The sequence below is a fragment of the Uloborus diversus genome, chromosome 4 (assembly GCF_026930045.1).
Source record: "Uloborus diversus isolate 005 chromosome 4, Udiv.v.3.1, whole genome shotgun sequence".
Lineage (NCBI taxonomy): Eukaryota > Metazoa > Arthropoda > Arachnida > Araneae > Uloboridae > Uloborus > Uloborus diversus.
The window spans coordinates 164,176,827-164,191,048 of record NC_072734.1 but is presented as its reverse complement, the minus strand read 5'-3'; positions in this window follow the sequence as shown (position 1 = coordinate 164,191,048).

The following is a 14,222-nucleotide window of genomic DNA, read 5'->3' as shown; positions in this document are numbered from 1 at the left end:
GGAACACTTTGCAAAGTTTTTTCCTGGTCTTTATGATAAAGAAAATAGTCTTTCACTATTATTAAGCTCTTAAATGCAGTATTGAAAGAAGAAACGAGTTGTGTTTCCTCTTCTTCTTGTTCATCTTCATTGTCGGCCGAAAAGTCCATACGGTCAGCTACGGATGGAGCAGAAGCGTTTCTGTTTTAATGGATTAACTTTCAACAGAGTGGATTATGTTTAAAAATGCACAGAGGGGAACACTTTTCATAATTTTAAAACATTTTTTCTCTTTTTTTAACTGCCGAGGGAAAATGTAAAACGCGGGAAATTCATAAATAACAAACTTCCCATCCGGGTTAAATTAATATTATTAGTGTACGGTAAAACTGGGACCTGATGATAAAAAACGTAAAATGTGGGGAAAGCGTAGATTCGAGGGACGTAAAATCGGGGTTTCGCAGTGAATACCATCAGCAAGCATGAAGATAAATACTACCATGCAACAATTTTAACAATTTTCCAAAGCATTTTTTGAGAATATTCAACGTTATTTAATTTTTTCCGCTTTTTTGTCGTTTTGAACCACTGTGCGTCGCTTCCATCACACAAGTTTGCTGGTCAGAGCTTCAAAGCCGTCTCAAATAAAGCTTCACTTCAAAAAAGTACTCCATATTCTGTACATTGTTATAATTCGCTTTAATTTCCCTACATGAGGTATAACATTTCTTTATCCTCACCCATCGTATTTTGTTCTGCCAATATTATGACATCATTTACAGCACCTACGTCACGCATAATTAATCGTACCTTATTTCAAAACTCTATTAAAGAGGACTTAGGATTATGCAGGGCGTATTTTATGCAGCTCTATTTTATACACCGAATGATCGATATTTCATGCATAAATTTCTCAACTGTGAATCGATTGTTATGCCCAATCAATAACGGAGTTAAATATTTTCAACGGACGCTGTTGCGTGATGAAAATGCGTGTGAAGGATTTCACTTCCTTCAGTTCCGCTCACACGTGCGCCCGTTCGCTCTTGTTGATTAATAACCGCAAGCCAGGAACATGTGTTTTGTTCTCTGTTTCAACACAGGATTTTGAGAGGAGTTAATCTTTTAATGATTTGGCATTCGGATAGGAGCGCACGATTAGCAAAGGGGATGAATTTAGTTTTGATACTGTGGTTTGATGAATTTTGTGGGAATGGCGTATTAGAGTGTTAAGGCGCTACTTGAAAATCGTTCGTCGAAGTATGACGGATGAAAATTGTTTCTACATTTGACGTTAAACTCAAAATTTTCTCAAACGTTAACTTCAAAATATTTCTAAGCAGAGATTTCGTTAAAATTTTGCATCGCTCTAACATTAGGAGTTTTCTTTAGTTCAGCAATACTCTAAAAATATGAATGGGGCCTGGGGCGAATAAAATAGAAAAATTAAGGATCACAGTTTTCTTTAATTACATTACACAATTTTAATTACATTACATTTAGTACATTAATTTTTACATAATCGTTTCTTTAATCTTTTTAGATTGATTCCAAGTCAGTTTCTTAAACAACAAGACATGCATTGATTGCGTCTCCCAGTAAACAATAAGCATCTCGTAGGATAAAACATCTACTTTTCCTTTTTTCTGATGAAGTTTCAGACAGTTAAGTCCTCTTCGACTCTATGGGAGTCCGAGAAAATGTCTGATTTTTGTTTACTTTTCAAAGGGAATCGTGGCTTCATTCGAAAGATTTTTATTCAATCTTGACTAGAAGTCTGAAGACAACGCGTTAGACTCCGTCATAACGAACTTGTTCGAAAAGGAAAATAGTAAGAAATTTCCAGAAACTTATATGCTTTGTTAGAAGCTGTTTTAAACGTAGCGAAGCTACACTTAAAAATCTCTTAAAAAATTTGATTTTTTTGATAGATATCTAACGTTACACCATCTAAGAGTAGCTACATCATTTTATTCGCTTTTTTTCCGAAAAAAAAAAGTACTGTCAACCATTGCCGCATTTTAAACTTGCTATTATGACAATTTTACGACATAGACTAGGGTGAAATAAATACAGAAAATAAAATTGAATTCTGAAATTTTAAATTCAAATTATGTTTTGCGCAATCACGAGCTGCGACAGGACCCTACTCATTGGATTGATTGTTTCTAGAAACGGCTCCTGTCCCTCCAAGCCTGCTCCCCTCTTGGACGGTTACATGTGAGTAAGCTTGTGTGTGTGCGTAGACCTGTGTGTATGCACGTTGGCATGCATGTAGTGTATGTGTGTAAAGGAGCGCGTGTGTGTAGGACATGGAAGCCACCGACCAGGAGAAGCGGATTCAGGGGCATTGCTCAGGACCCGAGGAGCTACGCCTGCAGAGGACGGTGGGGTAGACAAAAGAAGTGGAACGTTAAGGACGGTCAGGTGAAAACAATTAGCGATCGTGATTACGCAATAAAAAATGAAATTAAAGTTTAAAAGTTAATAAGATTAGCTGCAAAACACTTAATCCGTACAGTATTCAGCATTTTTATATTTGATTTTATAATTTGAACTGGAAATAAGAACTGTGTGATTCACACTTTTAATGCTGCTTTATGTTGTTTGACTAAAAATTAAATAACCCTCATTAAATTGTATGTAAAATTACATATTAAAAACAAAAATTACGCATTTTGGTTTTATTAAATCAGCTGCTTCATGGAAACGAAACTGTAAAACAAACATGATTCAAATAAGCCGCGGTCACTGTATTATAGTTTGATATGTTTGTAGTATCTCTTTGTAGTTTGATAGTAGTATCTCTTTGACTGTGTTCTGGTTTGAAACTTTTTTCCCCAGTAATCAAAAAACATCAAGCTTTTTTCTCATACCGTACTTCATACTCTTCCTGAATACTTACAACAACTATAACTATCACCAGGGCCTTAGTGGTCAATCAGTAAGGTTGTGACCGTAGGGTCCCTGGTTCGATCCTAGCCGGTCGAAGATCCACTGTTTTCATTAAGGGTGACTGAGGGACGTTAAATATGCTCGTAGTTACAAAGTCCACTAAGTTAAACCATACATCTGGTGTGCTAAGCCAGGAGTTATTCGGCTTCTAGTTTGGTTCTAAATTATTGAAATGTCCATAGATGATGCCACCTATCGGGGTGTTGACTGAGTCAAATCGGACTTCAACCTAAATAGGTACTCATTTAAACGGGGAAGCCGTACCTCTCTGCCTTAAATCGAGTAGACTCGCTACTCGAGCTCGGGTACCTGAGTGGGATAAGTAACGACATAGCTGTCACCAAATTTATGTGTAATTGTGTGTTGACAATTTCGTTTTGTTGTCAAATTCATCAAAGCAGTTATTCTTTCATAGGCCTCTAGTTGTTAGAAAATAAAAAAAATGAACGCCTCGATCATCGTACCCCACTTTACTTAAATTACATTAAAACAAAAACTAAAGCTCAACTTAACAAGATGTGTATAGTATATGCTTCGTGAATAAAAGAAGCTTTTTTTCATTGAAATTAGTTTAATTTTTGATGAAAAATGCAGAAAAGCAACTTTTATAGTTTCATAGGCAGGCCCAAACATAAAATCAGAAAAATTGTCACTTTTTACTAATATAATATTTACAATTTAAAAAGGAAGTTATAACGGTAAACATCTCACAAAACCTCAGCCTAACAGTTAAGTTTTTGTAGTCTGTTTATTTTACTCATTGCATATATTAGTTCCTGACCAATAAAAAGGGTGGGGGCAGAAAGTACGTGAAGAAAATAATAAATTCGGAAATATGTACTCGGGAATTAATGTTTAATGAAGCTAATGTACACACTAGATTTTGAGTAAAAAAGAGGGGGAGGAGGAGGCAGAAGTAGGATGTTAAACATGAAAAAAATAAACGAGAAGAAAATATATTATAAAATATATAGGTACTTCTGAATTAAAACTAATATTTCTTGCTTTTCATAAATAATTAATGGTTTTAATTAAATCTAAGCTCAATTAGCTCCATTTTTGCTTGTATATGCTTATATTAAAACCTTAAAGCACCAAGCGTAAATATTTTTTTAATGTTGCTCCTAAAACTTTCCAGTAACTTCTAACAATAAACGGTTCTAATTAAGAAAATTCTTATTAAATTCGTGGTAATTTATAATTAACTTTGCATGGTAAGAAGTTCCCATCCATCTTTTGTCATAAAGGATTAATCAAACTATTTGGTTTACTTGTGTAAAACTTAAACCATTTTTTAACACCGCAGTGTTCGTACTATCTTGAATTAAATATCCTGCATCATTAATTTATAGACTTAACTTCACTTGTCAGGGCCGAAAAAGTGTAGTGTCATTCATTTATAATGAACTTATTCGACGTTTGTTCTCTAATGATGATTAAATATGTAGTAAGATTCGCAAGTTTTTTTCCCTTTAAAAATGCAATATTCTAGCATATTTATTAGTTAGAACTTATGAAGTCTTTTGTATTTATGGTAATGTGAAACAGAAATGAAAGAAAACTAAAAAGTCATTTCATTCATGAAAGCATAAATTTTTGAACTCTATAGAAATTTATATGACCTTATGCCATTCTTTGAAAATCTTCATGATGTTTCTTTCATAAAATATTTAGTCAACAATCAAATGACATTTCAGTCGCCTTGACAAAATATGACTTATTTAGTGTAATACATATTAAATATCTAATCCTCTAGAAATTAAACAAAATTGTTAAAACTACATCTCTGTCATACTTTTTCGTTTTCATCTAAAATTTTTGTCTTAAACCTAAACCACCCCAATATTTGACTTAAATCTAATGTACGTTTTGTATGCTAAATTTACATTTATGTTTGTGTAACGTTCAAAATGTTTTCCGCACGCAATTTTTTTTTAAATGTCAGAGATGTTAAATTATTTCACAAATTATAATGTATTTTCTGAGACCTAAAATATGATTTAATATTAAAGAACATCATGAAGCAGCAGATTTTTCTGCAGCAATAGAAAAAAAAAAGGTGCACATTAAAATGCACTGTTTGTCTTTGTCAATTTTTGTTTTGTGAAATACTGTTCTTGTCATATGATATTTCGGATATACGCCCATTATTCTTGTATATGTATTCGTTTTAAATATTTGATCATTTGGCCATTTTGTTTTTCGATCACACTGTTTCCATGTATTTATTTTCGAAAATAATTCATGTTTGATTGCACAACTCCTATTATTGCTACACCGCTAACAAAAACATGTTTTTTCCTTGCGTATACTTTTCTAAGATATTGCGTTTAGGAATTATTTCCTTTGAGATAGAATATGTAGTATATAATACTTATAGGAACTTGCTCCAGTTCCTTGCGATTTTAGCTGTTGAATTCGTAGATTTTCTTCTTTTCTTCTGCTTTGTATTGGACGGCAGCGAAAGCGGACGAAACAAGTTTGCCATTACATTTTACCGATCCATCAACTCAATTGCCTTATGCTATCGTGTGTCTATAAGTATTGTTTGAGCTTCAAAATGTGCGTTAAGTACAAGACCATCCAACCCATTAACCCCATCAAACCCGCAGTCTTTTAACTTATTTAAAAACAGCAAATAAAAATGATTTTTTTATGTAGTATCAAAGCGTTGAAATTTTGCCTTAAATCAGATCTCGCGTGTTATTTTAAACTAAAATTTACAAAAGAAACAACTTCATTACAGTATTCTGATCGATTGTAATTTGCTGAGAAAAGAAATATCTTGTTATAAAGAAGTACTTATGAATACTCAGATCGACACAACGCCAATCGTATCTATTAGGAACGCAAACTGGCTTAATCTATTCTACTAAGTGGATTCGTTTAGAGTCATCCGATTCAATGTCTAACTATGTGATCTTTTACACATTTCTTTTTATTACACTCATGAAAATTGTTATCAGAAAATAAATCTATTGGCGATATAATGGATTCATCGTTGTTAGGCGACAGCTTACACCTGAGTGGCAACCCTAGTATTTGAGTCTTGCTCATAATCATTTATATAGATGATAGTGTGTTCACTTGGAAATACCGTCCATTACTTTGTCTTTTTAAATGATTTTTTCTAAGTGACACTTTTGAAACTCTACTTTATAACAGATGCACAAGATTTATTGTGTTAATTTGTGTCTTTGTCATTCTTCATTTTAATATATTCTTTTAAAGAAATATGTAGTGCAAAGAAATGAATTTCAATTCTTTCCACTATCTATTTTTCAAAAATTAAATATATTTTCAAAAATACGCTAAACAAGCCGCTAAAGAGGATTCAACGTTCCATTAAAATTTTACAATTATATCAATTATATTAATTAAGGTGTGACGAACCATTAAAAACTTTTTGAATGCGTAAAATAATCCACAAAATATATATAGCATCAAGATATAAAATCATTAAAAGTTTTGTTTAAATGTCAAATTAACGTAAATGCTGTTTTTCAGATTCCAATGAGTAAGAAACTTGACATCAGAGTGGTGTAGTAGTGGGGCGCTGATCTCTTTCGCCCAAAGGCCCTGGTTTGAACCTTGCTCCAATAGGTGGATTTTCAAGATGCATAAAATGAACAGCGTCTTTGTGGCTTGATTATGCGACATGTATAAAATCCCTCGAGTTCTCGCTTGGCTTTGAGTGTTCATGACAAAACATTAATTCCTAGTGCTGTTTCGTATCGGAGAGATCCTAGGTGCCTCCATTTGGTGTGGAACTGGACATTAAAATTGTTGTGGTATTGACATCCGCCGATAAAGGTGCTACATGAAAAAATGGATGCTATATCGAGGGATCGTACTAGGTATGCCACGGTTAAAGCCAACCTAGATCCATTAGAAAGTTGAAAAAAGTGAGTCAGGAAACTAACAAGTGTAAACTTACTCCTGTTTTGCACTATTACCTAGAAAGGGGTTCTCAAAGTGGGTACCGCGGCACGCTGGAGTGCCTTAGGAAATGGTGAAGGGTACCACAAAGTGTCAGTGTTATAAATATATATAATATATATACATGAATATTATATATTAGTGGTACCCGCACGGCTTTGCCCGTAGTTGAAAATTAAAAGGTCATTCGGTTCGCCTGTATATTTACAAATAATGGATGACAAATTTCTCGCCAATTGGCTATGGTCATTCGCTCTCCCATTCCACGTCATGATAATTTCGTAATTTACTCGTCCATCTTATGATAATTTTGCTCCGAAAAATGTTCTTAAGATTGAAATCGAAAAAGAACAAAATCGAATTTTCGAAAAATCGCTTCGAGGTGCACAACCCCATACTACAAACTAACATTGTGCCAAATTTCATGAAAATCGGCCGAACGGTCCAGGCGCTATGAGCGTCACAGAGATCCAGACATCTAGACATCCTGACAGAGAGACTTTGAGCTTTATTATTAGTAAAGATGTAAGATGGGTGTGCCGAATAATGCTGGTTGACTAGTAAGGAATTTTTTTAAAAAAATTCACTAGATCCTTTTGCATCGTCATCAAAGTGTCTAACTGATGATAAAGCGTTACTAACAAGCCATTTTTTAACTACCAGGCAGCAGTACAACAGTGTAGCAAAAGTTTTTGCAGAAGAGTTGTGTCAATAACGACTGATTTTATTTTAAGGTAAATTTGATTCCTACATGAATCCCAGAAGTTAAACTAGAATAAAAAAGAAGTTGTTATTGAAACCTTAGTTATGTAGTTGACGAATTCAAAAGAAAAACGAGGTAGTGAGAAGCAAAGGGATGTAAGTGGCAAAATTAAAAATTTGGAGACAACCGGTACAAACGGTAGGTGAAACTCTCCTCTGTCTTGGGGCAAGAGATGGTACTAGTAGCCCTGGAAGGTGCTGCTGTATAGCATGATTTAGGAAAAAAGATCAATGAAAGCCTACCTAGAATCTGATCTTTAAACGCGTTTTATTCAAAACTTAAAATAGTCCACTTGCATCCCTTTGCTTCTCACTGCTTCAAATATCATTGTGTGCCGACATTTTTTCCCGAGATTTTCATAACCAAGAAAAGTAGATAGTAGTAAAATAGAATCATCGTTTGCCTTATTAACAATCTGTTGTTTATAATAAAACAGCGGAGTATTTGGGAGGAGGATATGATCCTGTGCTGTACATACGTTATGAACACATATTATGCGCAGGTGTGGGGAAAAAAAACCCGTTGAAAACAATGACTTTTTAGTTGTGTACATAACACAGATGGACTAAGGTGGCGTTAGAAAATTATAAACCTTCAAAGGGTGCCACGAGTCGGGAAAAAGTTTGAGAACCTTCGACCTAAAACAAGTATGAATAACGAAAAAATCGCAGTGCATAAACATTTTCAAACATAATCAGAAAATTGACATTTAGTTAAAAGCGGAGTCGGCAAACATCTTGAAGCATGATGATATATTTTGTAGGAGACATTCCCTTCTAATAAATCAGCACTAATGATGTAAAGAAATCCCAAGCACAGCTACTGTTCATAAAAATAAAACGCTAAAACTGCTTTTTTAATTGTTAATAAAACAAAAATGTACTGCATTGTTCTATTTTTAGGAAATATTACATTGTCGCTAAAGTTTTCTTGCTCGAAGGTATCAGCCGTTTGTTGAGAGAAACTTTTTGTTTTAGAAGCTTGTTAAAGTTCTTTGTTCACAGAGATCTTTTAATATACTTTTCTTTTCAATGGTTTACACGCAATGATCCATAAATTATAATTAACGTTTGCATCGCTTCCGTTCGAAATTTGGAGAGTACTGTTTAGTGATATTCTGTAAGCCTCTCTATCCAGCCCGTAACTTACATCTTGGAGGTATAACACAAATATATTTTCTGTTCACATTTTGGCAAAATTTCATGCTCCTACTTTTTAAAAACTTACCACTAGTGTGAACCACTAACCGAAAACATTCTGTAAATAATGTTTTGCAACCATTTCCAATTGAATTTTTTTAAACTAGGACTATTTTCTCGAAACTGCAAATTTTTCTGCTGATTTTGCTAGAAAATTGAAAAAAAAAAAAAAAAAAAGAATACAAAGGAATGGGAAAAAAAGGGATACGTCTTTATAGACCTAAGAAATTTTCAGGAAAGTTTAAAGATTCTAATAATGGGAGAAAAAAAAAAAGTCAAAATGGCAGGTAAAGTTTTAACTCAAACTTAAACTTGTAGTCATGAATAGACTACACGTATCTCTCTCAATAGAAAAAGAAAATAAAACCTAAAAACAAAAAATGCTCAAGAAAAACAAAACTAAATTTGAAAAAAAAAAAAAAAACACTTCTTTCCTTTTCAAGAACGTTACTTTTGGGTAAAAATTAAAAGCATGTGAGGATTTTTCTCACCAAAGTTTATGTCAACATTTGTTTTGAATCTGTTGTTTAAAAAAATTAAAAACTGAACTGAACAGCAATGCTCTTTTTGTACACATTTACGGTAAAGTACAACCTGACTGATAGGTTTCATATTTCTGCTCTAAAAATTAGTTTTAAAAAATGAAGGGGCAGCTTTCAATTATCAAAAAATGATTTTCAGAATAAACAGCTTAGAATTAATGACACGTATATTACCTCCAGTCTTAATAACTATTTTAGACTGATGATTGCTAATAAACGTAAAACAGCAGGCTCTGAATGCCTCAACGTACTTTCTGGTATTTACTGGCATATAATTAGGTTTCTTTTATCTTTGTTGAAAATACTTTATACAAATTCAAATGGTAGTCCAGGAAAAGTATATAAACTTGCATTTATCTGTACTTTGATTTACTAGTCATTTCACGAAGTAACTAGTTATTCTATAAAAAAACGGAGTTATGCACTTGAACGGAACGCACATACATAAATTAATATACTTTAACTTTCATGTGAGATATGCGATAATTTTGAACATGTCATGATTTTTTTGAAAATTTAACTGTGTTTTAATAACTATTCACTTGTCAATCTACCGTATATAACACCTTTTTAAACTCCACGTTACCTTTTTCTTAAAAAAAAAAAATCTGCATTAATAGCCACACGTTACAAAGAACCACGCGTTTTATTAATTTTTCCTAAGAGATTCCTCAACGGAACAGCACGCATAACACACGGCCACATCTTCAAAAACAATCGTTGCTCAAATTCCGTAGAGGTAAGAAGACGCGCGATAAGAGGTTTTCCCACCGCCGTCAATTACGCTGAAAATGTTGCGAAAAAATACTGCTCCCCACAGGCTACTTCACTTTCTCCGCGGCGCAAATAAAGATTCCCCGTAAATATTTACTCCCGGAAGCTATTCTTGGCAGATGTCCGCTTTCGGTTGTCCGCATTTCCCCCACTTTACTTATTCCTCCGCTCGAGCTGTTTCCTGGATTTCGAAGAGCTCCACCAAATCAGGGAGGTTTTATGCGTTGTAAGACGTGTAATCGCGAGTTTAATTTTGAGTTGAAATGGATGTAAGATTATGTTCTTTGAGAGCTTTCACTTTTTCAAGCAACCAATTAGAGAAGTTTTACTACTACACGGAATTTATTGTTTTGTAAAATCAAACAGAGCATATCACTCACTTACGACAATGGTGGCATAGCTCAAAAATATGAAATCAGCATGTTGTGACTATCCCGAAACTTTGTTCGATATCTTTAATATGAATTCCTGGCACTTAAAAATTATCACAACTGCAAAGTTTTGCTAAATGCAAAAGGAGAATCTAGAGCGAAAAGTGAAAATCTTTTTAAGAGCCTTGCTTAAGTAAATCGCAAATATTTTGTATATTAACAAAGGATGGAAACAGATAAAAATTTTAAGTCATCTGGATTTATCATGGAGTATTGAAATTACACAGAGTCCCCGCTATGCTAAGAAATCGAAGCCGTAAATTGCACCACTGTATCTCAAGAACCTTAGCTTCTTGATAAGTAGTCCTTTCTCGCGAAGCGATCATGTTATCATAACATGATTAATGTTTTCCTGTCATAACAGGCTCATCACCGCACCGATGTATCCCATAATTCCGTCTTCAATTTCATCTCCTTTTTACCATTAATGGGCCTCTCTATGTAAATTTCTTTACTCTATGATTTTATTGTCTGCCTGCATGACCTGTAATCACGTGAACAGCTTATGACTTTAGGAAAAATTTTGCGGACAAGTTTATAATTGAGGTTCTATATAGCCTTGAAGTTCCAAGCAAGTTCTATCATACGCAAAAAAAAAATAAATAAAATAAAGGAATAAATAAATAAATAAATAATTCGTCCAATTGGTACAAATATTTTAAACATGAAAATATTTTTTCACCACCAAAATCGCAAAAGAATGCTAATTCGGTTTTTAATTAATTTTTCTGGTAATTGAAGATCTACAAAGATGAAACAGAGGTCTTGGAAAAGTCGAAATATATTGATATCTTGTTCGATTTCAAACTCTTAACCAACCTTGAGGCTTTTGTAAGTAAAAGTTTTAAAGGTCATTCATGATGATAAAAATCAGCCCCCCTTTTAGCGATTGCTACCAAAACTGAATCAGCGTCTGATTACGTGTTGGTTCACTTTTATTCGAATTTCGTGTAAATTGCAACATCACTTCTTGAAATACACTGGTGTGCAAAAATTAAAGACGAAGTCGAAAAATTAGCTTATCAGCTGAACGAAGAGGACAGAAAGACCAATCAGGAGATTAAGTAAGGTGATGTACGGTAGCATATGCGCAGATATGCCGGCAGACTTAATGGGGGAGTGTTTGAGTAGTATAAAGCGTGTTGTCGGCGTAACATCAGTATTTCTGGCAAAGAGATTGCACGCCGTATAGCAGTTAAAATCACACCGAGTTGCTGCCTCAGCGAGAAATTGCGAATAATCAATCTGTTGGACGAAATCTGGATGCTTTTACCCGAGGTCGAATCATTGGAAAGTTGGAGGAAGGCCGCAGTGTGACAAGTGTGGCTGCAGAGTTCGGAATTGCTCACAGCATCGTTTCACGTCTCTGGAGACAATTTCAAACTACAGGAACAGCTATCCGGGGGTTCAGTAGTGGTCGTCCACGAGGAACCACACCCGCAGATGACCGGTATATTGTCTTGCAGGCCAGAAGAAACAGGCGGCAGACAGCGGGAGAAATCGCTAGACACACGACACAGACGACTGGACGACCGATATCGCGTTTTACCGTGGCCAGAAGACTGCACGGCGGTGGTCTGTTTGCACGACACCCTATACGGTGTGTACCTCTAACGCCTGCCCATCGGAGAAGGCGTTCTCTGTGGTGCCGGGAACACCGGAATTGGAGAGACAATGAATGGGGACGAGTATTCTTTACAGATGAGAGCAGATTCAGTCTGAGTAGCGATTCTAATCGCATACTCATCTGGAGAGAGCGTGGAAGTCGCAATCATCCCTCGAACATCGTTGAAAGGGACAGGTATGGAGGTCGCGGTGTTCTCGTTTGGGGAAGCATCATGCTTGGTAGTCGTACAGACCTTCACATCTTCGACGCAGGTTCTGTCAACGGGACCCGTTATTGTAACGAGATTCTTCTTCCATATGTGCGTCTTTTTAGAGGCGCTATGGGTCCGCAGTTCCTTTTCATGGACGGCAATGCACCATGTCATCGCACAGTAGCTGCCAAACAGCTCTTAGAGAGTGAGGATATTGAACGTATGGATTGGCCTGCACGATCTCCGGATCTCAATCTTATCGAGCATGACTGGGATTTTCTAGGCAGACGCTTGGCAGCTCGTACCTTACCACCAGTAACGATTCGGGAGCTTCGATTGGCGCTGCAAAACGAATGGGCAGCAATGCCTCAACAACTCATTGACACCCTCATTCTCAGCATGGGCAGACGCTGTGAAACCTGCCTAGCAGTCAGGGGAGATCATATCCCCTACTAAAGACTGGATGTTTCTTGCTGGGCACCCATCATAGGGATGTTTCGGCCTTCAGTCGCATTGCGCTACTTTTTCAATAAAGCTTCTTTTTATCCCTCTGATTTCTCTTTTAGTAAGTGTTGCTTACATTACACATGTCCTTACGTATTGGGGATCTTACGGTATTAAATGTGTTGATTTGGAAAGCTTTTGTACAAAGTTAGATTGAAAAATCCGTCTCGTCCTTAATTTTTGCACACCAGTGTACATGTGTAGCAGTCACAATGAACGCGAAAGACATTCCACCCTCTTAAAGCAATTGACGCCACACTTAATCCGTTTCTGTCTATGGCCTAGTATAGACCAATGGTTGCCGAAATCATCGCTTTACTTCTTCAGACACAGCAGTCCCAAATAACCAAAAAAACGTTCTATTGCTCCATCCCCTATGAGATAATTTCCCTAAAATTCAATCAGCGAGTTTACCCTCTAGGATCTATCTATAGACTGATTTCGGTCTGATTTCATCCATTATTTCTGTAATTATAGCATTTACGCATACCACAGAAAACGATCAGTTGCTCCAGTTGTCTTGAAGGAATCGGCATGAAAGCTCACGGGCACCAATTCACCTTGGGTGCATTTGTGCGCCGAATTTCATTCAATTTTATGCAATAGATTTTGAGCTAGAGCATATACAAACTAGCAGGATCACGCATACAGACAGACTGTTTCCAAAAATATTCAAAATGAATTCAACACACCCCAAAACATATAAATCAGTCGAAATTCGCAGTTCGGAAAGTTTTGCAAAACGAGTACTTTCACCAATATTTAGATATAGAAGAACGTAAAAAGAGGGAAAGGGAAGAAATAGAACAGAATGCCTCGCTCTGGAATCCTAATATCGTGAATCAACTACGTAGAAATCTCCCCTGTCACCATTTATTAAGCAAAAACTCTACCGTGGATAGGTATAGGTACCTAAAAAGCATTTCGGTCTGTTTTGTTCTAAAAGATACACAATATATACTCTCGGATTACCAACGACAAATTGCTACCTCTAGTTCTGAACCTCGATACATTTAGTCTTTCATACTTCTTCTATTAGCTACTAGTCTTGGTAAAAATAAAAATGTTGTACATTTTTGCTAAATCGTATTTTTACTTTCTTCCATACAATGTTATGTATTTTAAGAAAATATTGATACGTGAAACTTTTTGAATTTTAACGGGTTCGAACGTTTTGAGGAGTGCTGAATACACTTTGAACATGTTTGAAAATAATGTCTGTGTGTGTGTGTCTATAATTACATGACAAGATTTTTTGTATCCCCTCTAGCGTAAAAAATATTCCTTGAAATCGATCAAAATTTGGTAAACATATGGAA